Source organism: Cannabis sativa, chromosome 7, assembly GCF_029168945.1.
Source record: "Cannabis sativa cultivar Pink pepper isolate KNU-18-1 chromosome 7, ASM2916894v1, whole genome shotgun sequence".
Classification (NCBI taxonomy): Eukaryota; Viridiplantae; Streptophyta; class Magnoliopsida; order Rosales; family Cannabaceae; genus Cannabis; species Cannabis sativa.
Window position 1 is genome coordinate 60,767,895 of NC_083607.1, and position 22,992 is coordinate 60,790,886.

At 29.6% G+C, this 22,992-nt stretch overlaps 1 pseudogene; it reads left to right on the top strand.

Moving 5' to 3' along the window:
- Nucleotides 1-19,845: 19,845 nt before the first annotated feature.
- LOC115697571 (V-type proton ATPase subunit H-like) lies at nucleotides 19,846-22,001 on the top strand (annotated as a pseudogene).
- Nucleotides 22,002-22,992: the final 991 nt, after the last annotated feature.

The following is a 22,992-nucleotide window of genomic DNA, read 5'->3' on the forward strand; positions in this document are numbered from 1 at the left end:
ATATCTTTTCAAATATTAACTTAAAATGGAATATTTTAGATATTTTTTGGTTGATATTTTTTAAATATTAACTTCAAAAGATATCTTCAAATTAAGTGGTTACAACTTAATTTGTGATATTTAATTAAATCTAGATTTGAAATTATTTAAGTTTTAGATTTTTTCTATATAACTTAAATTAGATATTTTTTCAAATTTTTGAAAAGATACTTAGTCAAATAAGATATTTTCTAGATAGTAATTTCTAGACTACTTATTATTTCTAATACTTATATAGGAAAATATTATACTTTTGTGAAATTAATTATTTAAATAATTAATTTTGGTACAATTTTATTAAGTATATTTTTCCTAGTATTAAATAGAAATTAATAATTAAGGCTTCTCTACACTTAATTATTATTTCTTGAATTTAATATATTTAATTAACTTGAAAATCTAAATATCTAAGTTGATTTTCATCATGATACTTAAATATTTATTGATTTTTCATGACACTTAATTAAATCGAAAATTATTTTTAGGTTGAAATTTATTTTTTCAACTTAAATTTAAATAATTTTCAATATATATATTTTTTTCTTTATTAATCAATTTCGAAATTGCATTTTAATTATGCAATATTTTCGAATTTTTTTTGAAAAATAGATTGAGTTGTAAATTAATTATTTTAATTAATTCTTGGACCAACTCAAGTCAATGATTTTTTCATTTAATAGATTAATTTAAAATAAGTGAATTTAAAATATATATATATATTAGAAATTGAATTAACTAGTCAAAAGAATATCTAGATAGGTGATATTTTTGCTTGAAGTATTGCTTTTCTATTTTTATTATTTTCGAAAATTGTATAATTTTTTTTATACTTAATTTTCGAACCCAATAAATATATTCTCAAAGGAAATTTTTAAGTTGTTAATTATTTATTTAATTCATCTTAAATTAATTTCCTTAATATTTATATTTAAGATTATTACTAAGATGGAAATAATTAATTTTATTTCAATCACCATCTAGTATAATTTTATAAATATTATATTAAATTCTTATTTTTGAATTTTAATTCTTAAATAGAATTTAATGAGATTTATTTATTAGAATAATAAGAAAATACATTTTAAACAATGAGCTTTATTATTATTAAGATATTCGATCTCCATTGTGGGTTTTACACCGCGTTTGTTTTAATGAGTAATCCTCCCTAATGGAGGAACGTTCATTAGCAATTTCGCACCGTTTAATCTCGCATGATAAGTGGTTTGTAAGTGTTTTATATGGTAAAGATCACCCTAATGGTGGCGACCATATTTGACTTGCAAATTGCGAAACAATGGTAGAAGCTCATGAGATAGAATAGCCTTGACTCTCGCCTAAACGGGACAACGCTGGATTCTGATCTTGATCGAATAAAAGGTTGCTAGAATGTTTAACATTTTAGATGAGCTGACAACTCTATTCAATGGATGGTAGCTTTGACTCTCGCCTAAACGGGACAACGATATCATTGTTGAAAACCTTGGAAATTATTTAGGATTGAATTTTTAAGTATTTTCTCATATCATTCCTACTTGCTATGTGCTTATAATTTCTGAATTGATTTTGTGTGTTAAACCATTATTAATTTCTATTTGTTGATTTCTATTATTTTGTAGTATCCTGTTTGTCAAAATGAATCCCATGTTATCACTTGTTATTTGAAAATAATTTGAATGGATCTAACTTTAATAAATGGAATGAGAACATTAATATTGCTCTCATAGGAGAAAGTGCCTTGTTTGTTTTAACTGAGCCGTCACCGAAGTGCACAGGGATAATGCATCCAAAGCCGTGAAAGAAAAGTATGAGCGTTGGCGTAAGGCAAATGACAAAGCTCTATACTTTATGCTTTCTAGCATGGTTGACACCCTCGAAACTCGGTTTTCTAAAGGCGAGAAGGCTGCTGAAGTTATGACGAAGTTAAATGAGCTATTCGGTAAGGCATCACTTCAGTCACGCTTTGACGCGACTAAGAAGTACATTAACGCACGGATGGAACCTCATCAAAACGTGCGTGATCATGTTCTCCTCATGTCCGATTATTTCCAAGAAGCCCGGGATCATGGTGCCGAAATGGACAAGTGCTACTCAAGTTAGTCTTATCTTGAACAGCCTGACTCCAGCATTTCTACCATACACATCAAATTATGTCATGAATAAGAAGGAAATTGACTTTCATGAATTAGTCAATGACCTTCAAACTTATGAAAATTTGATTGGAGGACCCAAGAAGAAAGGGAGTAAACCTCATCCTGGTAATGGTAATGGGACGATGAAACCCGAAGCAAATGTCGCCTCGCTTCAAAGCCCAAATCGAAGAAGAAGTGGAAGAACACCAAGAAGCGAACAAAAGTCATGAAAAAGATCGCTCCTTCGGTGATGCTACACTTAAAGGAAAGTGTTTCCACTGCAATGAAAAAGGCCATTGGAAACCCCAATGTCCTAAACTTCTTGCAAAGAAACAAGGTATTTCCTTTCATAAACTTTAAGAGTTTTAGTGAATTATTATCCACTTGGATTTATAATGGACTAACTTTGTTTATTTGTTTTCTTCTTCTTATAGGCCAAGCTACTTGAACTCAATTGAGTTGGATCAGCAAGCTGGACCAAGGGTGAAATCGTCCAGATGAAGATGAAGCTCTTCAATTTATTTTTTGAATTAATTGTTTTAGTTTAAAGACAATTTGGATTTCAAATTTTAGTTAGGGATATTTATCCCTGTTTCTATCATATTGTTGCAATATTTTTTTTATTATTAATAAAGTTTTATTTTTTTTTCGAAATTCACTATTGCAATTTATGAGATTGAGCTTCATTTAATTTTATCTTCATCAATTATTACCACATTATATTTATATGTTTGTATGTGTAAGTGTTTTTATTATTGATGCAAATTCTATAATATTTACAACTCTTCATAGAGTTATATTATATAAACATTAGAAATTATTTCTATGTTTATCATAATTGTTAATTCTCATACAATTATTAAGAATTTGTTTAATAAAAGGATCTTATGATCTGATAGGGGTGGAGAAAAGTTAAGAAAACTATGCAGTTCAACGATCTTTTATATCTAATGAACTCTGGATAGTATTCAACTCCACATAAACTCTATCACACAGAGAATCATGATCTTTACAACCTTTAGGGGTGGATCATAATCTCTATATACTTAGGGGTGGAGTCTATTCCACAATTCCCTATGAAACACATATCTTGTTTAAACATAGAGTAATATAATGAGTCAGCTATTGTCAATATAAATTCTTGATCTTGATTGTATGTTCCATTTCAATTTTACTGTTGTAAGTAAGAGTTTGATACCTTTGAAAGTTCTTTGTTAAAGTTTCACACTACCTTAATTGAGTGGGAGAATTTTAAAGTTCTATACCCATCTTCATTAGGTTGATAATTGTGATAGATACTTAAGAACTCTCGAAAAGCAAATCTATCCATTCACATGGATAGATATAGCTTATCAGAATTATGAGAATAAGATAAAGAACTCTAGTTCAGTCCATTCGAATGACTTGAACCAAGAATTCTTAATCCTCATAAAATTTTATGGTATCTTAATTTTGATTACTTTAATCTCTGGCATGTATTTTTCACTTCAAATACTAGTCTGCTAAGTTGATGACTTAGTCTTGACTTAAAGTTTCAGACTAATACAAAAGTCACAACTAGGTAACTCTCTAAACAATCAGAGGTTAAAAGTATTATTTAACCAGACATCTGCTATTGAGTGGGAGCTATCTGAGATGTAATCAAATAGGGAACATTAGAAGATATTCAAGAAGGATTTATGAAAGTGATCTATATGTCGGATATTAAGGAAGCGTGTATCGATTGTCTTTGTATCACACCATCTAATTTCGAAATTCTTAAGATGGTGCTTACTTTGGGGGTGGAGGAATTATTGTATAATAATTCAAGCTCTACCAGAGAAGAACTATAACTTGGTCTATTCGAAAATACCAGAAAGTTATATCACTGAAGAAAAGTCTACACTGTATTATCTCAATTACATATTTTAAAATATGAGAGATATGTCCTCTGTTAATTCAGATGTACTTTTAAAACAGTAAAGATTTCAGTATCCCTTGATGAGTAAAGCATATAGTAAAGGATGTTTTATAAGAGTATTTATGAACTTGTTTCCAGAAGTTTGGGTGGATTCAAATATACTACACTTGATCTAAAGATCAAGACATCAGATTGACCTATTTGCACATTTTGTTTTATATTAGTGCAAGTGGGAGTTTGTTAGGTTTTATGCCCTAAATAAAACTCTTTACAATCTGATTAGTTATCAATATAAGAAATTTGAAGTGATTGATGTTTGCATGAATTTTACATGCTAATGGTTTAATATGTTTAATATGTTTATTACATTCATACACACAAAATCAATTAAATCCAGATCATATGTTTATTCACAATTACAGTATCGTCAACACAGTGGAATGTGTTTGTGATCATATGAATCAAAAGTTTTGGTCCCTGTTTCATCAGTGTTATTGGATTTACACTAATGTGATAATCAGCGATGATGTGTACTTACACTTGGAGTAAGTGTTATGTTCTTTCCAGGACATTAGTAAAGTATACTAGTTTCGAATGTATGGAGTATACATTGGACTGGACCGATATTGCAACTAAGTTAAGATATTACAAACTTACCGTTATACATATCTTTCCAAGTCAATATCAGTAGTTGATCTTAAGATTGAAAAGAATCTAAATCCTGATATGCTTGGGCTCAACTCAGGAGTGCTATTCATGTTCTTTGATTTATTAGTTAAGCCTACTTTTGGGTCAGGGTGATACGTATATTTTGGGAACATGATAGTATGATTGAGTGGGAGTCCGAACATAAATATGGAATCTATAGCTTCTACCGGTGTATAGAAGTTAAGTGATGATTCCCTTCGAGCTTAGCAAATAGAAGTAAATGGATGAGCTCTTGTTTAGCGACTAATTATTAGATCATTAAACACCATTTACGAGTAGCTAAGTGTTTTAAGGGGCAAAATACATTGAGGGGTGAGAACGGTAAAGAAATCCCATCTCGATGTAAATCATCTATATAGAGGATCTTTAAATCACAATAAGATTATAACAATGGTTAAATGAGATAGTATATTGGTATCGTGAAACATACAATATGCTCTATATAAGTCTGAGAGTGCAATTCTAAGTTCTAAGAGTGGATTCAACGAAGAATTAATAAGTAGGAATTTACTTGGTAAATTTGGTTCACTTATTGGAAGCTCAGCATATAGATCCATGGTCCCCATTCTAGTTGAGAACATTCTGCTTATAAGACTCATTAATTGATTCGTGATTGATCAATTATAATTCTAAAGTTAGACTATGTCTGATTTTATGAATTTTCACTATTCAGGGGTGAAATTGTAAGGAAAAGAGTTTTCTGGGTTTATTTATTTATTAATGGACTTTATATGTCTAATTAATAATTAAATTAAATGACAATATTATTTAATAATGTTTTTTAATTATTAAATAATTAGTTTTGGCATTTAAAAGGTTAGAATTGGAAAATTGGCATTTTTGAGAAAATAGAGATAAAATTTGATAAAATTGCAAAATTAAGTGGGGCCCATTACAACACCTATGGCCGGCCACTTATAAGGCTTTTTCAAATTAATATTTTCATTATTTTAATGCCAAATAATTCTAAACCTAAACCTAGTAAGTTGCCTATAAATAGAAAGTGATGGCTCATTCACAAAACATGCTTTCATTAGCCTTCTGACAGAAATTTCTCTCTTCAGAAAAACTGAGCCTTCCCTCACTCTCTACCTTGGCCGAAACCTCTCTCCCTCTTTTCCTTCATCTTTTTCGTGACCCTAGTGAAAGAGTAAGTGCCCACACACAGTAAGCAGTAACTCAATCATAGATTGGAAGACTGTGAAGGATCAAAGCTTGAAGAAGAAGGAGATTCGGGCTCAGATCTTGATTATACTCTGCTACAGAAAGGAATCAAGGGTTAGAGATCTGAGTGGAAGGAGACATTTATTCCGCTGCATCAATGTAAGGTTTTCTTAACTTTATATGTGTTTATTTTATCGTTTTAGAAAGTTCATATTTAGGATGTTAATAAACATACTTGTGAGTAGATCTAAGATCCTGGTAAAATAATTCCCAACACCAAGAGCTTTGGTTGTTGCTTGCTTCGATCTGTCACAGTTCATCAAGCACCATATAGATGGCTAGTTCATAATGACGAAGCTCAACGCCAAAGAACGAGTGATGAAGTTCTTGGATCACAAGAATGATGAGGTTACCAAAAATACATTACTATGCACTCAGAGGCTATTACTTGGCACCAAGTATGCTAACTTTTTCTAGAGTTGTTGACTCGGCACAGAAATGTCATATAGGAAGGCGAGGAGGCAAGGAGGCGATGTAACGTCCCCGCTTCAAGCCTCCATTGGGTCCTTACACCCACGGAATGAATGGCTCTTATACACGAGTACGTCACTTTGGCTGCTTCATGGACTGATGACTTGACCCTACAGACCAACACGAGTGTTTTCAGCGTGCTTTGTCCTCACTCACACGCTTCCTGGGCAAACTTCCCAGGAGGTCACCCATCCTTGAAATTGCTCCAGGCCAAGCACGCTTAAAACACTCGTGTTGGTCTGTAGGGTCAAGTCATCAGTCCATGAAGCAGCCAAAGTGACGTACTCGTGTATAAGAGCCATTCATTCCGTGGGTGTAAGGACCCAATGGAGGCTTGAAGCGGGGACGTTACAAATGGTATCAGAGCCTTGACCCAGCCGGAAGTGTGGTCGACGAGGACGTCGGACCCCGCAAGCGGGGGTGATTGTGACAGTCAGTAGTCCCGTGATCCGTAAGGGGAAACACCGGGTAAGTTGTGCAATCCCACACCGCCTGGGGAAGGTCAAGTGGGATGATTCTGAGACTGTGTAGGTATGGGACTACACAGTTAAAGAGAGCTTAAATGGATTGATTGGTACTACCTATATCAACAAGGTGCATCTTGTTTTTCGGTAGCCCATCTCGAAAGAACTCCACAGTTAAGCGTGCTTGGCCTGGAGCAATTTCAAGGATGGGTGACCTCCTGGGAAGTTTGCCCAGGAAGCGTGTGAGTGAGGACAAAGCACGCTGAAAACACTCGTGTTGGTCTGTAGGGTCAAGTCATCAGTCCATGAAGCAGCCAAAGTGACGTACTCGTGTATAAGAGCCATTCATTCCGTGGGTGTAAGGACCCAATGGAGGCTTGAAGCGGGGACGTTACAGGCGAGGAGGCGAGGGCTCTCCTGTGTGTGTTTCTTAGAAATTAATTTCTTTTATTCTTTAAACTTTAGAAAATTATGGGATTTTTTAGCTAGCTATGTAATAAATTATATTTCCAAGAGTAATATTTCATTTTTGGATTTGAGTTTTTTTTTTAATAGAAGTGTTCTTTATTAGCTTGAGCAATCGCTCATTAAAATAGACATGAAGTCCATAGGAACACTGTTAATAGGAAACATACGTTCAGCAAGAGAAGTAGAGTGCCGGGCAACAAAGTGCGCGGCACAATTCGCAGAACGCTTAACAAAAAATAAAGCAACATTAGACAAACTTTTGAACATGTTTTTGCACTCATCAACAATAAAACCGAAACCAGAAGCAATGAATTCAGCACTTCGAATTGCCTCTACACAGACCAAACTATCTGATTCAATGACTGCCTGTGTGTAGTTGTTGCACTTTAGCCAACTTAAAGCCTCTTTTATCCCCATAATTTCAGCTAACTCGGCTGAGACTTTTCCGTTGTTGCAGCCAGCAAAGACTGAGATCAAATCCCCATTCGAGTTCCTCACCACACACCCATAGCCATGCTTAGAATCCCGATTGAAAGTGGATGCGTCAACATTGAGCTTAATACCTGAAACCGGTTTGATCCAATGCTCCGAACCGTCACCTGCTTTAAGAGGAGACAACAAAGGGATATTCTCCCTACCTTGAGCTTTGAGAAATTGATTAAGACTCGAGTTGGCGAACACGACCACATCTCGAACAAAACGAACACGCTGCTGCCATATTAAATCATTTCTAGCTGACCAAATTGCCCAACAAGGCATTACAATTTTGCCCAAGACCTCCTTGTCTACTCTGTTGGTCGAAGCTTCCAGCCATGACAGCAAAGAAGGAGACTCTCTACCAGCAGTAGAGAGGCCTGAGAACTCCCAACACGCCCAAGCAAACGGACAAGAAACAAGAAGATGCACTTCCGTTTCCGCGTAGACACCACACATGGGGCAAGTGTTATCAACCAAAACTTTTTTGATGCAAAGATTAGCCTTGGTTGCAAGACAATTTGAAGCCTCTCTCCAAACCAGGTCCTTGGTCTTCGGTGGGACTTTCAAATCCCACATTCTTTTCCAAAACTGAGAGCCCTGGGGGATGTCCGAATGGTGTTTTTGGTCTTGAAGCAGTTTATACGCACTACGGACAGAGTAGAAACCGTTTTTCTCAGCGAGCCAATACCAAGAATCAGCCCCACCTGACTGCGAGATGGGTATACCCAGGATAATAGCAGCCTCTGTAGGAGAAAACAGATCACACACAACCTCAGAATCCCACCTTTGCTGTCCTATTTGGAATAAACTGTTGACAGTGAAATTTTCCATTCCAGGGACAATCGGGGAAGGGTAGTATTTATCCATAACAAGAAGCCATGGATCTGAGGTAATCTGAACAGTTAAACCGGCTCCAATTCGCTTCCTTAAACCAAGCTTAACAGTGTCCTTTGCCGCATAAATACTGCTCCAAATAAAGCTCGGGTTTGAGCCCAATTCTGCGGACAGATAATTTCCATTTGGATAGTATCTAGCTTTGAAGACTTTACTAGCTAGAGAATCATGTCTAAAAAGCAATCTCCACCCTTTCTTGCCTAGCATTGGAAGGTTGAAATCTCTTAAATTACAAAACCCCATACCGCCTTCAACTTTGTGTTTAGTCATTCTATCCCAACTCATCCAACTAATGCCACTCCCATTACCATTAGAGTTATTGGATTTCCACCAGAAGCTCGCCATCAATCTCTCTAGTTCCTTACAAGTGCCAATTGGGAAGAGAAAAACATTCATGGCATACGACGGGAGCGATTGAACCACAGACTTGATGAGCACTTCTTTACCAGCTCGCGAAAGGAATTTACCTTCCCAACTATTTATTCTTGACTTCATTCTCTCCTTAAGAAATCCCAACACTGCATTTTTATTACGACCAACGATACTTGGGAGCCCCAAATACATACTATCCGCCCCTACTTCTTGAATGTGCATCAAGTCACAAATCCGACTCCTAGTGTTCATCATGGTGTTTGAACTAAAGAAAGCCAAAGATTTATGAAGGTTGAACTTTTGGCCTGAGGCGACTTCAAAAACATGTAATAGCGAGAGAACACGAGATGCTTCTTCCTCTGTTGCTTGACAATACACATAACTATCATCCGCAAATAGCAAATGGGAGATAGTAGGCGCACTCCTAGCAACTTTACACCCCGTGAGAAGATGATTGGCTTCATAATGATTAATCAAGGAAGACAAGCCTTCGGCACACACAATAAAAAGATAGGGAGATAATGGACAACCTTGCCGAATGCCTCTAGTGGGAATGATTGGCCCCAATTTCACACCCCCGTGCACAACATGATAACAAATAGAGTTGACACAGCCCATCATTAAACTAATCCATCGTTCACTAAACCCCATTACCCGAAGAACTGCTTCCAAGAACCTCCACTCTACTCGGTCGTAAGCTTTGCTCATATCTAGCTTGAGTGCCATGTAGCCTTTCCTACCCTTTGTTTTCCTTTTCAGATAGTGCATGACTTCAAAAGCCACCATAACATTGTCGGAAATCAAACGTCTGGAAACAAAAGCACTTTGAGTTTTAGAGATAGCATAGTCAAGGACACTCTTCATACGGTTAGCTATGACCTTCGAGGCAATTTTATAAAGAAACATTACAAAGTGAAATTGGCCGCATTTTGATTTGAGTTTTAATTAGTCAAATTATGAAGATATGGCAACATAATCTTTTATGTTTTACATCTTCTCTTATCTTAATAGTAAAAACTAATAATTCCAAATCTAAATCACTTGCCTAACCAAATTAAACAGCTGTAATAGGTTTTGTTGGATATGGATTAACATAGTTATTGTTTTAAAATAGGGGATATATTAGGTGAGGCCACTTGTTCTTGTTTGAAATCAATTATCAAATAAAAGAATCAATGTTTGTGTTGGACTTTATAACAATCAATTATTAAATCAAAGAAACTTATTGATTTTGATTAATCCAAAATGTCATCTATGTTTATATATGGAACAAATTTAAACCAGCAGTTTATCAAAAGAAACTAGAATCAAAAGGAGACACCTAGAATTATACATGTGCCTCTTAGATTTTCCAAATTTTCTAATCTTCACACATATACCAAAAACACATATGCAAGAGTCAATTACATGATTACATTAACCAAAAACACTAGTGAATTCGGACCTTTTTGAGAGTCTAATGAGAAGTGATCATTGTCTCACAAGTTGACAAAATATTATATAAACTAATCTATATATTATGGTCAATCATTCTAATATTTATTTTAGCAAAGAACCAAACGAGGTTTGAGGTTCAAGTCTCTCTTAGTTACCTACATAACAATTGTTATAGTTTCCTGGTCCCTAAATATTGTAGGGTTAGATGGTTTCCCTAAGTTTAGTTACAATATATGAACGATAATTTATAACTAGTCACAACTTTTTCACATTTAGTTACAAATTTTATTATGACTAAAAGTAAGATTTTTGTTAGTGTGTGTTTTTACTTTTTCATCAATTTTGGATTGCATGCCATTTTTGAAATCACAACAACTTATGATGCAATGACTTTAAATGTACTGATTTTATAAGTAATTATTATTATCAAAGTTATCACTTATCACCATCTTTTGGCTGAGGTTACAAATTACAATGTCTATTTTGGAGAAAAAAAATATACATATATTGTACCACATGGAAAACAAAAGTGTATTATATATTTTGCTTTTTTATATAAGAATACTCATGTGCAATGAATAATCTCAATATGCTATCATATCTTCATAATTTCACTAAATCAAAATGAAATATTACTGTTGTAAATATCAAAAGATTTCAATGCTTTTATCTTATTTAGATTCTCGTCTAGTTGATTCAAAGCATCCAATAGTTCCTCAAAAAAGAACATAGTTCAAGTTGTACCATTTGTGAATCAAAAGTCCTTTTTGGGAGCATGTTTTGAAAAGTCATGATGACAACTCTAACAACCTGTCATACATTTTTCATACCATTACTAATATGAATCTTAAAAATCAACATATAATAAATATGGTGCTAAGAGCCGGTCCTGAGAATATATGAATCTTAGGCGAATTAGATTTTTGAGCTACCACTCTCAAAAATATATAAATATATATATAAGACATGTTAAAAAGGCCTTTTTTCATAACTGTACAACAAAAACAACGTAATTACAAAAAATGTGTAAAAAAAAATTATTTTAAAAATTATATATTTTGAAAACTTATTACATGAAACCATACATTTTAATCATTAAATAATAACTATGTTTATTAAAACTCAAAATAAACAATTTCGTAAAATTAATTAAACAGTTTTACACAAATAAACAAGTTAATTTTTTTTATTAAAAGATAAATGTTTATTATCTATTTTAGTATGAATTATTATAATTTAATAAGATTTTTTTTAATAAAATACAATATCAAAATTATAAACAGTATATAAATATAAATCAATACTTAAAATTACTAAAAATAAACATGACACATAGAGTGATATAATAAACAGATCTGAATATTATTATTTTGTTTATTAAATTAGTATGTTTAATAAATAGAAAATAAAATAAACATATATATACAAAGTATTTTATATTATTAGTATGTCTATTATAATTGTAAATTTAAACATAAAAATAGACATAGACAATTTATACTATACTAAAATAAGTATATTTTTTTTCTAGTGTTTCTATATATTGAATATAGTTAACTTTTTTAAGAATTAATTATAGGTTAGAAAATAATTTAGTTTTTTAGTGTAACTCACAATTTTAATAAAGATTTTTATTTTATTTTTCAAATGGAGTGTTCAGTAAAAATGATATTTCTAGTGGGGCATTTTACAATTTTGTATACATTATTTTAATTAATTACAAAATATGTGCAAAAAAACTTATTATCATTTTCTCATACATTTTTATATATAATTAAAAACTTTTTTTCAATTTCTTTTATACTATATATATGGTAACAATTATTGATTATTATATATATGGTAACATTGGTTATGTTTATTTTTATGTTTAAAATTATAATAAAAAATATACTAATAATATAAAACATTTTATATATGTGTTTATTTTTTTTTCTATTAATTAAATATACTAATTTAATAAACAAAATAGTAATATTTACATAAGTTTATTATATCATTCTATGTGTGTTATGTTTATTTTTTAGTAATTTTTTAGAAAATAAATAATATATATATATAAAAAAATTGTTTATTTTTATCTTTTTTTTTTTGTTTATTGTGTCATGTTTATTTTTTCTAATTAAATAATTTTTGGAGTTTATAAAGTTATGTTTGTTTATTTATTTTTTGATGTAAGAATTATACTTTAATAGAAAATTCGTTCACTAATTTATTAGAAAATAATCAATATATAGAAACAATAGAAAAAGAATATACTTATTTTAGTATAGTATAAATTGTCTATGTCTATTTTTATGTTTACAATTATAATAAACATACTAATAATATAAAATACTTTGTATATATATGTTTATTTTGTTTTCTATTTATTAAACATACTAATTTAATAAACAAAATAATAATATTCATATATGTTTATTATATCACTCTATGTGTTATGTTTATTTTTTATAATTTTAAGTATTGATTTGTATTTATATACAGTAATGTTTATAATTTTGATATCGTATTTTATTAAAAAAACATCTTATTAAATTATAATAATTCGTACTAAAATAGATAATAAACATTTATTTTTTAATAAAAAAAATAACTTGTTTATTTTTATAAAACTGTTTAATTAATTTTACGAAATTATTTATTTTGAGTTTTAATAAATATAGTTTATTATTTAATGATTAAAATGTATGGTTTCATGTAATAAGTTTTCAAAATATACAAGTTCTTAAAATAATTTTTTTTTGCACATTTTTTGTAATTATGTTGTTTTTGTTGTACATTTATGAAAAAAGCCCTTTCTAGTGAGTTTTTATGTATCTTGTTAGATTATTATTTTTTTTAGTTTAAAAATAAAATTTGTGATATTTATTTAAGGGAAATTTACATTTACAAACGTAAATTGTATTTTATTATTAATAATAACGTAGCAATCTCATTCAATACATTTTGTACCGTAATTAATATTATTGTGCCGTTTTTTAATTGATAAACTGACAACTACTTTTTTTTGTCTTTTGTCTTTTCTTTTTTATATGAAGGTAGATTTTATAATTATATAGAAAAAGTTAAAATAAAAAATATATATATATATATATGTATATTTTTCTCTTATTTCCAACTTTAAAATAAAATTTTAACCACATTGCTAGTTGTTTGGCCTCAAAAATAATATCATTGCGACTTACTTTTCAATGTGATCATTTCAAGATATGGGAAGCATATATTTTTTCACCTTTTCAAAATCAAAGTAACTATTTAGTTGTTTACCATATCAATTATATAGTCATTAGTTACATTTCAACAATATATAATTATAAAAATATAACTTTTTTAAACAATTAACCTATTGGTATTGCGCTAGTTTACTAACTAAAATATCAGCAGTCGCCACTAAAAATCTAACATTACAACGCTTTTTATTGGCATCGTAAACAATTATTTTTATTTTTTTTCCTGATAAAAAAGTGCATATTAATAAATGAATGAATTATTTTTATGTTGTGTGTGGAAAGGTAACTTCCTAGTTACTTTGCATTTTAGGTATCATAATTAACTAAATAGTTACCTTTTACTATAGTAACGATAGAAAAATATCTATATTACGTATTAAATTAACCACAATAAAGAATAGTTTCTTTTTCTATTTAATTAACCAAAAAATAACCAAATTTTATAAATAAAAAAAATTTAATATGCAAACTAAATTCATGAGTTACTAAAATATACTTTCTTATTCATATTCAAAAGTTATTATATGATAACTAATTAGTTTCTACAATAAACTAAGGTTATCAAAATGTATCTTAAATAATATTAGGATACTGTGATGTAACTTTAAAATAACTAATTAGTTATTAATTTGGATGTCTAAATATTTTACTAATAAATTATGTGATTTATTTTACTTTATTGTAACACGTTAGTTTTTTCAATAAGATTGAAGGTAACATAAATGTTACACAAAAATAACATAAAAGTATATATCTTAAATAATGTAATATAAACTAATAATAACATATAGTTTTAAAAGTAACTAATCTAAAAGTCAAGTGATCTATATGAGATATTTTTATTTTAAAATGTATAGATCGTTTTATGAAAAGTAACCAATTGGTATCTTATCGAAATGATAATCAATTGGTCCAAAAAAAATGTGTCTTGTTTGTAATGTTTTAAAAGTTATTTGTAACTTCATTCTTTATTTAATTAATCAAAATGCATATATAATTTACATTTAAAAAATATGGGTGGCTTAAACATGTATGGTATTTTCTTTAAAATACAATTTACTGAAATGGTAGTTTACTCCATGACAACTTATTATATTTTCGAAAATAAACTTGAATGTTACTCAAATGTATTAATATAACTTAAATAATTAATTGATTATTAAGGTGTATACATATAAGTTTTAGAGCTAGCTAAAATGTATCTCAAATTATATAATATAAAAATAATATTTTTTTATGAAAATTAACTTATTGGTTTCTTATCAACATCATAAGTAACCAAAATGTTACTTTTGAAACGTAGGAAAAAAAAATCAGGATTAGTTTCATTTCAGGTATATTAGTTTGAAATTAAGTTAAGTAATTGAGATTTGTTAAGTTATTATTTTTGTAATTAGATTACATTTTACGTATATTTTTTTTTAAAAAAAATCCCTTTCTTTTTTCATTTAGTTAATCAAAAAGTAACTAGATTTTAAAACTATTTTCTGACCATATCGTCGCTCACTTAAAATAAAAAAAAAAATATATTTTCGTGATATACTCTTTAATGTGATTATTTTAAGATATGAGAACATATATTTTTTTTATTATTTCAAAAATAAAAGAAAAACTATTGAGGTAGCCATGATATCAATCATATACTCATTGGTTACTATTAAATTATATTATATATTAAAGAAAATTTAATTTGTAATTAGTTTCTACTCTTTCTACAATAAAATAAACTTGAAGGTTACTCAAATGTATTTTGAATAATAAAATATTATAATATTATATAAAAATAACTAACTTATTATTAGGATATATACAAATAAGTTTTAGAAGAAACCAAAAATGTATATCAAATTATATACTATTTAGTTACCAATCTATAACTTTTATTTAGTTAATAAATCGAATTTATTTTTAAAATTCAAAATACTTATATAATAATAATAAAAAAAAAATATGAGTGACTAAATGTATATTACATAGTTTTAATTGAATATTACTATGAAGTATACTAAAATAAACTATTTCATATATATGCTTACTATTTTAAAATGGTATATAAAATAATTGGTAAATAAAAATAGTAGCTTATTATATTATATGACAAACTCGTTAGTTTCGAAAATAAATTTTAAAGTTACCTAAATGTATTTTAAATAATAAGATAGCATAATATAACTTAAAAATAGCTATTGATTATTAAGATGTTTACAAATAAAATTTTAGGTGTAACCAAATTGTATCTCAAATTATATAATTTAAAAATGAAATTTTTTTTACGTAAAAGTAACTGATTAGTTTCTTATCAGCATCATAAGTAACCAAAGGTTACTTTTGAAAACCCAGGAAAATAATAAAAAAAAATGAAATTTGGGATTAATTTCGTTTCAGGTATATTATTTTAGAATTAAGGTATTTTTTAATGACGTGGCAAGGTATTATTGTAATTGAGATTTATTAAGGTATTTTTGTAAATAATTTATATTTTAAGTATATTATTGAAAAGATCCCTTTATATTTCACCTATGCCTTTTCATTGAAGATTATTATGTTATTGGTACAATTCATAAATAAGGATTCTTATGCTTAAATAAACGACATGTCGTTTACTGAATGATTATAAATGATGAAATAAACGACACATCGTTTACTAAATGATTCATATTCTAAAACATAACATAAATAACTTGTTTTTCTTTCTTGCCACAAAGAAAAACCTTCCTAGAAAGAAAGAAGCAGTAAAAAATCATTCATCATGTTGCAATGGATGTAATTGGAGCATGGAGTGTTGTCTCATCAAACATTTTAATGCAAGATTTGAAAAAGAATTAATAATTTTTAATCTATTTTTTTATGCATTTTAAATTTTATTCCATTTCATTTCTATTTCAATTCCGAATTACATTTTTATTCTTATATTTTGATTCATCCCAACCAAACTCCATTTAATGTGTTAGAGAAACAATCGAAGTTCGTAAAATTGATCAAACAAGCTCTATTTCTTAAAAAGAATTTATGAAACATAAAACTCAACATTTTATTAATAAAAAAACACTAAAAAAAGAACAAATTGTTATGATGATGATGATGAGTTAATAAGGTGAAATTTGTTCCATATGTTATGAACCCCATCAATGATTGTTTCCTTAGCAATTTTGAATCTCTTTTCTTCTTTGATCATGTCAAAATCTTGTTCATCAGCTTGAATCTTCAAATCATTCACCTTCAAACTCAACTCAGTCAATTTATTCCCAAAGAAATTTCTTAGATGAGTTCCCATAGATAAGTACATCTCATCACTCAACACCATAACCAAATCAGGACAACAAAAACCAACTTCAACTCTCAAAATTTCTTTCAGAATCATTCTCGCGATCTTCAGTTCTACATCGCCCCCCGAAATCTCACACTCTTTTCCTCTATTCACACCCAAACCCTTTCTCTTTCTCATTCTTCTTCCCACTAATTCAATCACACATAAGAAATTCTTGATCACAATAGAATTCTCCTTATTTTTCTCAACACTTAGAATTTTTATCATATCCTTGAAATCATCAACATTCTTCATTATGTTATTCCTATCACCAAAAATCACAACCAATGAAAGAAATTCAATCATTATAACAGAGATATGTATACCAAGATCAATCACAACCTTGTTCATTTCCTCAATTGTACTCTTTCTTTGAGATTGATCAAGGTTTTTTAGCCACTCAATCAAACTCTTTTCGCCTTTTTCTCTTCCTTTCTCGGCTTCTTTCTCCCAAATCTTCATAAACTCTTGTAAATTTTGTAAGTAAATCTTGAAAGATTGTACACCAATTAGAGATGGAATGTTGTACTTTAAGTGCTTTTCTTCAAACTCATCGACTCGGTTGCTTAGATTAAGAGCTCGTTTCTTAAACTCGGCGTAATTAGCTTTGAATTCTTCGTCTTGCGCCTTCCCGTAAAGTGCTGATCTTGCTTCCATAATAAGAGAACGTAGTTGAATTCCTAGTTTATTTATCCCTTGAAAGTCATCTGTGTTTTTCATTTCGTATAACTTTTTGGAAATTCCTTTTGTGATATGAGTTAATGGGAAATCATCCATCTTTTCCATCATAGACAGAGAATCCATTTTTCCCAATTCAAGAGAGAGAGAGAGTGTAAAGAGAATGAATCAAAGGAAGTTATTTCTGTTATTTATCATTATGTAAACGACATGTCGTTTACTGATTTCCTTTAATATCAAACGACAATTTTCTTCTTTGTAACACATGTCGTTTAGATTTAATGTCTTGAAGGATTGCTGTATAGTCAACTTTTTTAAGAATTAATTATAGGGTAGAAAATAAATTAGTTTTTTAGTGTAACTCACAATTTTAATAAAGATTTTTATTTTATTTTTCAAATGGAGTGTTCAGTAAAAATGATATTTCTAGTGAATTTTTATATATGTATCTTGTTAGACTATTATTTTTTAGTTTAAAAATAAAATTTGTGATATTTATTTAATGTTAAAAATTAGTAAACGAGATATTCTTGATAAAATGTTATTTTAAACGTAATAATATATCAAATATTATCTTTTATTTAAAAAGTTATCATTTTAATTTATATATAATATTATATATATATATACATACAGTGTTTCAGCTTCTCAAAATAAACCTAATTTCCAAAATTAGCTTCCAAATATATTCAGTCCACACCAAAGTCTTTCAGCTCATTATTCTCAACAATTAATTTACAGGTTTTCTTTTTTATTTCTTTCAATTAATTTATTTTTCTTCCATATATATGTACGTATAGGTTTATATATATTGACATATATTGTGTTTTTCTCTTAACATTACAACGAAAGAGTGAATGTGTGTGTGTGTGTGTGAGAGAGAGAGAGAGAGAGAGAGAGAGGTTTAAGAGGCAAGGGTGTCCAGTTAGTTATTTATGTTAGAAATACAATTACATCTAAAAACTCTTTGAGAATATTTAGTGAAGTGTGACCAGTTGAGACTTTTATATCTTTCATTGACCTTTATTTTGCTCAAGAATAGTTAATTGTTTGATTATTTACAAATTATATATAACAATGTTGGTATATATACAGAGTTGTATTAATGGCTTGAAGGGCTTTTGAAATTGGCGAAGTCAGTGATCTTAGATTCCTCTCTCAATTTTCAAGTGTCGTTAACATAATAATAACTAGACAAGTTATGAAAATAGTGAGTGTTAATTAGTTAAACATATTTACCCCACTTACTAATGTTATTAAGATTAATATGAACGATCTGAGCTTAAACCAATAAACTGAGGAGTATTGTTGTTGTTGTGAGTGAGTGAGTACTGATGAGAAAAGAAGCCATCCATTATTGCATTGCAACAACATCAATCATCATAATAAACGACATGTCGTTATCTTAAGTAAAACGACCTGTCGTTTCTTTAATCACTAATTGTTTTTTGCTTGTATTTTCTTTTTTCTGCTATTTATGTGAATTGAATCATTTACCACATATACAATACATTCATTAATCCCCATAAATACCCAAATAATACAATTACAAACCCACAAAAACTCAAAAACACAACTCTATTGCAAAAATACATTTGTTGGTCGTAGCTAGTAGAATTTGTTTTGATGAAGTCAGAGTCTAATCATTATTAACTCATACGAAGAAAATAGGGAGGGGTGTTTTCGTCATTTCAAATGCCCTCTTTTGTTTTCCAACAAAAGAAATAAAAAATTTGTTCGTTTATGAGTCCATTTGAATGAGTATTGGAGGGAGGGGTGTTTTCGTCATTTTCTTCATGTAACCATTAATTATCAAAAAAAAAAAAAGATAAAACAAGATAATACATATGACACCCAAAATATCCCAATACGTTTTTTTTAAAAAAAAAAAAAAGATAATCCTAATTGGAGTGGAATTATAACTCAAAATTTGTCTATAAATATTGTATTTGGAATCAATGTATTTTGAAAGATTTTCGATTAATTTATTTTGTTTTTTTTATTTTGGTAGAAATAACTAGTGTGATTCAATCCAAACAGCTTGATGGAACAACAAAGGCTTTCAACAACTGAACAGGTTTCTTTTTCTCTGTTTTTTACAATACTTCTCTCTTTATATTTCTATATATATAATTTGTAGTATAGAATAGTGCTGGTTTGGATGAAATTTTGTTGGATGTGAATTGTGGTCTTGACATTGCATATACTAATCAATATAATTTAGAAACATTACTTGACATTACCATATATTTATTTTCCAAAGTTTGAACATCATAATCGATCCAACAATATATATATGTATATTTACAGTAATATAATGATACTAAAGTCTGAACAGGTTTCTTTTTTTCTTCTTCTTCTTCAATCATATATGCTCTCTGTTTTTTCCAATACTTCTCTCTTTATATTTCTATATATATACATATATATATATAGTATAGAATTTGGATGCTTTAATTAATTTTTTTACATGTAAATACAGTGCAAGACAAAAAATTTAAAGAAAACATCACCTAATACAAATGATGTTTTGAAATGCTTAGTCAAGTGGCTTTGTGCAGAGGTATATATAGTCTCTCTAAAATTTTGTTATCATTTTATTTTTAATTAATGAGCTCTTAGCTTGTTCATGATTTTTAAGCATATATATGGGTGCATGGGTAACATTTCAGCTGCAGCAAAAGAAGCCTTTGCCTTCCAATCTTAGTCGTACCTCTCCAACTGCGATAAGCTGTCTCGCAACCTTACTGAAGGAGCCTCTGGTTAAAGCATTCTTTGTCCAATCTAATGGAGTTAGGTTGCTTGTCCCTTTTATAAACCCACCTTTCATTCAACCCTCAATTCAGGTAAACTTAAATACAATATACAATAATGATTTGGATATTATCTACACAAGCATTTGACTTGAGTTTAATTATACTACTTTGAAACAGCTTGTATATGAAACATGCTTTTGTGTGTGGCTTTTATCTTACTATGAACCCGCCATTCAGCACTTGGCTACCTCTAAAGCTCTTCCTCGACTCATGGATGTTGCGAAGAACTCCACAGCGGAAAAGGTGAGAAACAATTTTTATGTTCTCTTGTATTGAGTAATCACGCATCACTTTATAGTTTGTTGTGGTTAGTTATGTAGTTATCGAATTCGTAATTTTAAAATTGAGTAATGATACGTGCACACATTTTTTACACTAAAATTCTACACCAATTTTGTTTTTTGATTTCTTAATCTTGTATTTCCAAGCACCATGTTTGTTATTTGCTTATTTTTTTAAAATTCATATTTGTAATGGTATGAAAAATGTGTGGCAGGTTGTTAGAATTGTCATCCTCACTTTTGAAAACATGCTCCCCAAAGGGATATTTGATTCACAAATGATAGAACTTGATTTATCAGAACTTGTTCGAAGTTTAAAATTACAAACATGGAGTGATGAGGTTTGATGACTAACTGTAATCGGTTTTTGTTTTATCACTATTATTATTATTTATAATAAAATTAAGGGTTGCACTTTGTTCTATTTTCAGGATCTATTATATGCTTTAAATCAAATAGAGGAGAATTTTAATAAGATAAAAGCTTTAAAATCTTTTGATATTTACAAAAAAGAAGTTCTCATTGGTCGTCTTGATTGGTCTCCTATTCGAAAAGATTCTACATTTTGGTCTAATAATATTGCGCAATTTGAAGAGAACAACTTTCAGGTATGTTCTTGGTTTAATTTTTTTCGTAAAGATACTCGATCGATCAATTACTCAAATAACAACCTTATTATGCAGATTTTAAGAGTCCTGATTACAATTTTGGACACATCGTGTGATCCAAGAGCTTTGGCTGTTGCTTGCTTCGATCTGTCACAGTTCATCAAGCACCATATAGACGGTCGATTCATAGTGACGAAGCTCAACGCCAAGGAACGAGTGATGAAGTTGTTGGACCACAAAAATGACGAAGTTACCAAAAATGCATTAGTATGCACTCAGAGGCTATTACTTAGCCCCAAGTATGCTAACTTTTGCTAGGGTTGTTGACTCGCCACTAAAATATCCTACAAGAAGGCGAGGAGGCGAGGGCTCGTGTTTCTTATCAATTAATTTTTTTTATATTTTTAAACTCAGAAAAAATTTATGGGACTTTAAACTAGTTATGTAATTAATTATATTTTCAAGAGTAATATTTTATTTTGATTTAAGTTTTAATTAGTCAAATTAGGTGAGGCCACTTGTTTAGTTGTTCTTTTTTGAAATCAATTATCAAATCAAAGAATCCATATTTGTGTTGGAATTTATAACAATCAATTATCAAATCAAAGAAACTTATTAATTTTGATTAATCCAAGAAGTCATCTATGTTTATATATGGAACAAAAGAAGAGGCCTTTATTGAGCTATATATGGAGTAACACAACTCAAATGAGTCAATTAATGGCAACTTAATTTGTTTAAATAACAATATTCTAAGCCATGAACATCTCCAAGAAAAATAAAATAAATTTAAATTATGATCAATAAATGCCTTTGCAACGTTGTCTTTCCCCTTTTTTCTTTTGGTACCAAACTGTTGAGTAAATTCCAATTATAACCAAGTCCATTTACATCTAAATCAGCAAAGTTAAAACAGAAACAAATAAAAGGAATCAATCCTAAGTGGCTTCGCCTCTACTGGATCAAGAAATAGGAGTTAGTTACAACTGTTAGTGTAACTAACTCTTAGATCTGTGATCAACCGACTCTATATAAGTATATAAACATGAAATCAAAGCAAATACATATAGATAATACAGATCAGAAGAAAGAGAGAGAGAGAGAGAGAGAGAGAGAGAGAGAGAGAGAGAGAGAGAGAGAGAGAGAGAGAGAGAGAGAGAGAGAGAGAGAGAGAGAGAGAGAGAGAGAGAGAGAGAGAGAGATAGTTCTCTTTGAAGACCTCAGCTCCAAGATCCAGAGACGAGAATGGAGTTCTCGTGGTGAGGAAACAGAGGGAAGGAAGTACATGCACAACAACAAGAAATAGAGTTAGATCAAGAACAAAATCAGAAGAAAAACTAACACAAAAATTGTACAAAAGAGAATCGAGTTTACCTGGTCTTTCTTATGTGACAGGAAGCTCCAAAACTTGTAAATCGACATTGTTTGATAGTGGATATCAAGCTAATCTCTGAGACGAGCTTGACAGAGACGTAGCCCTAATTTT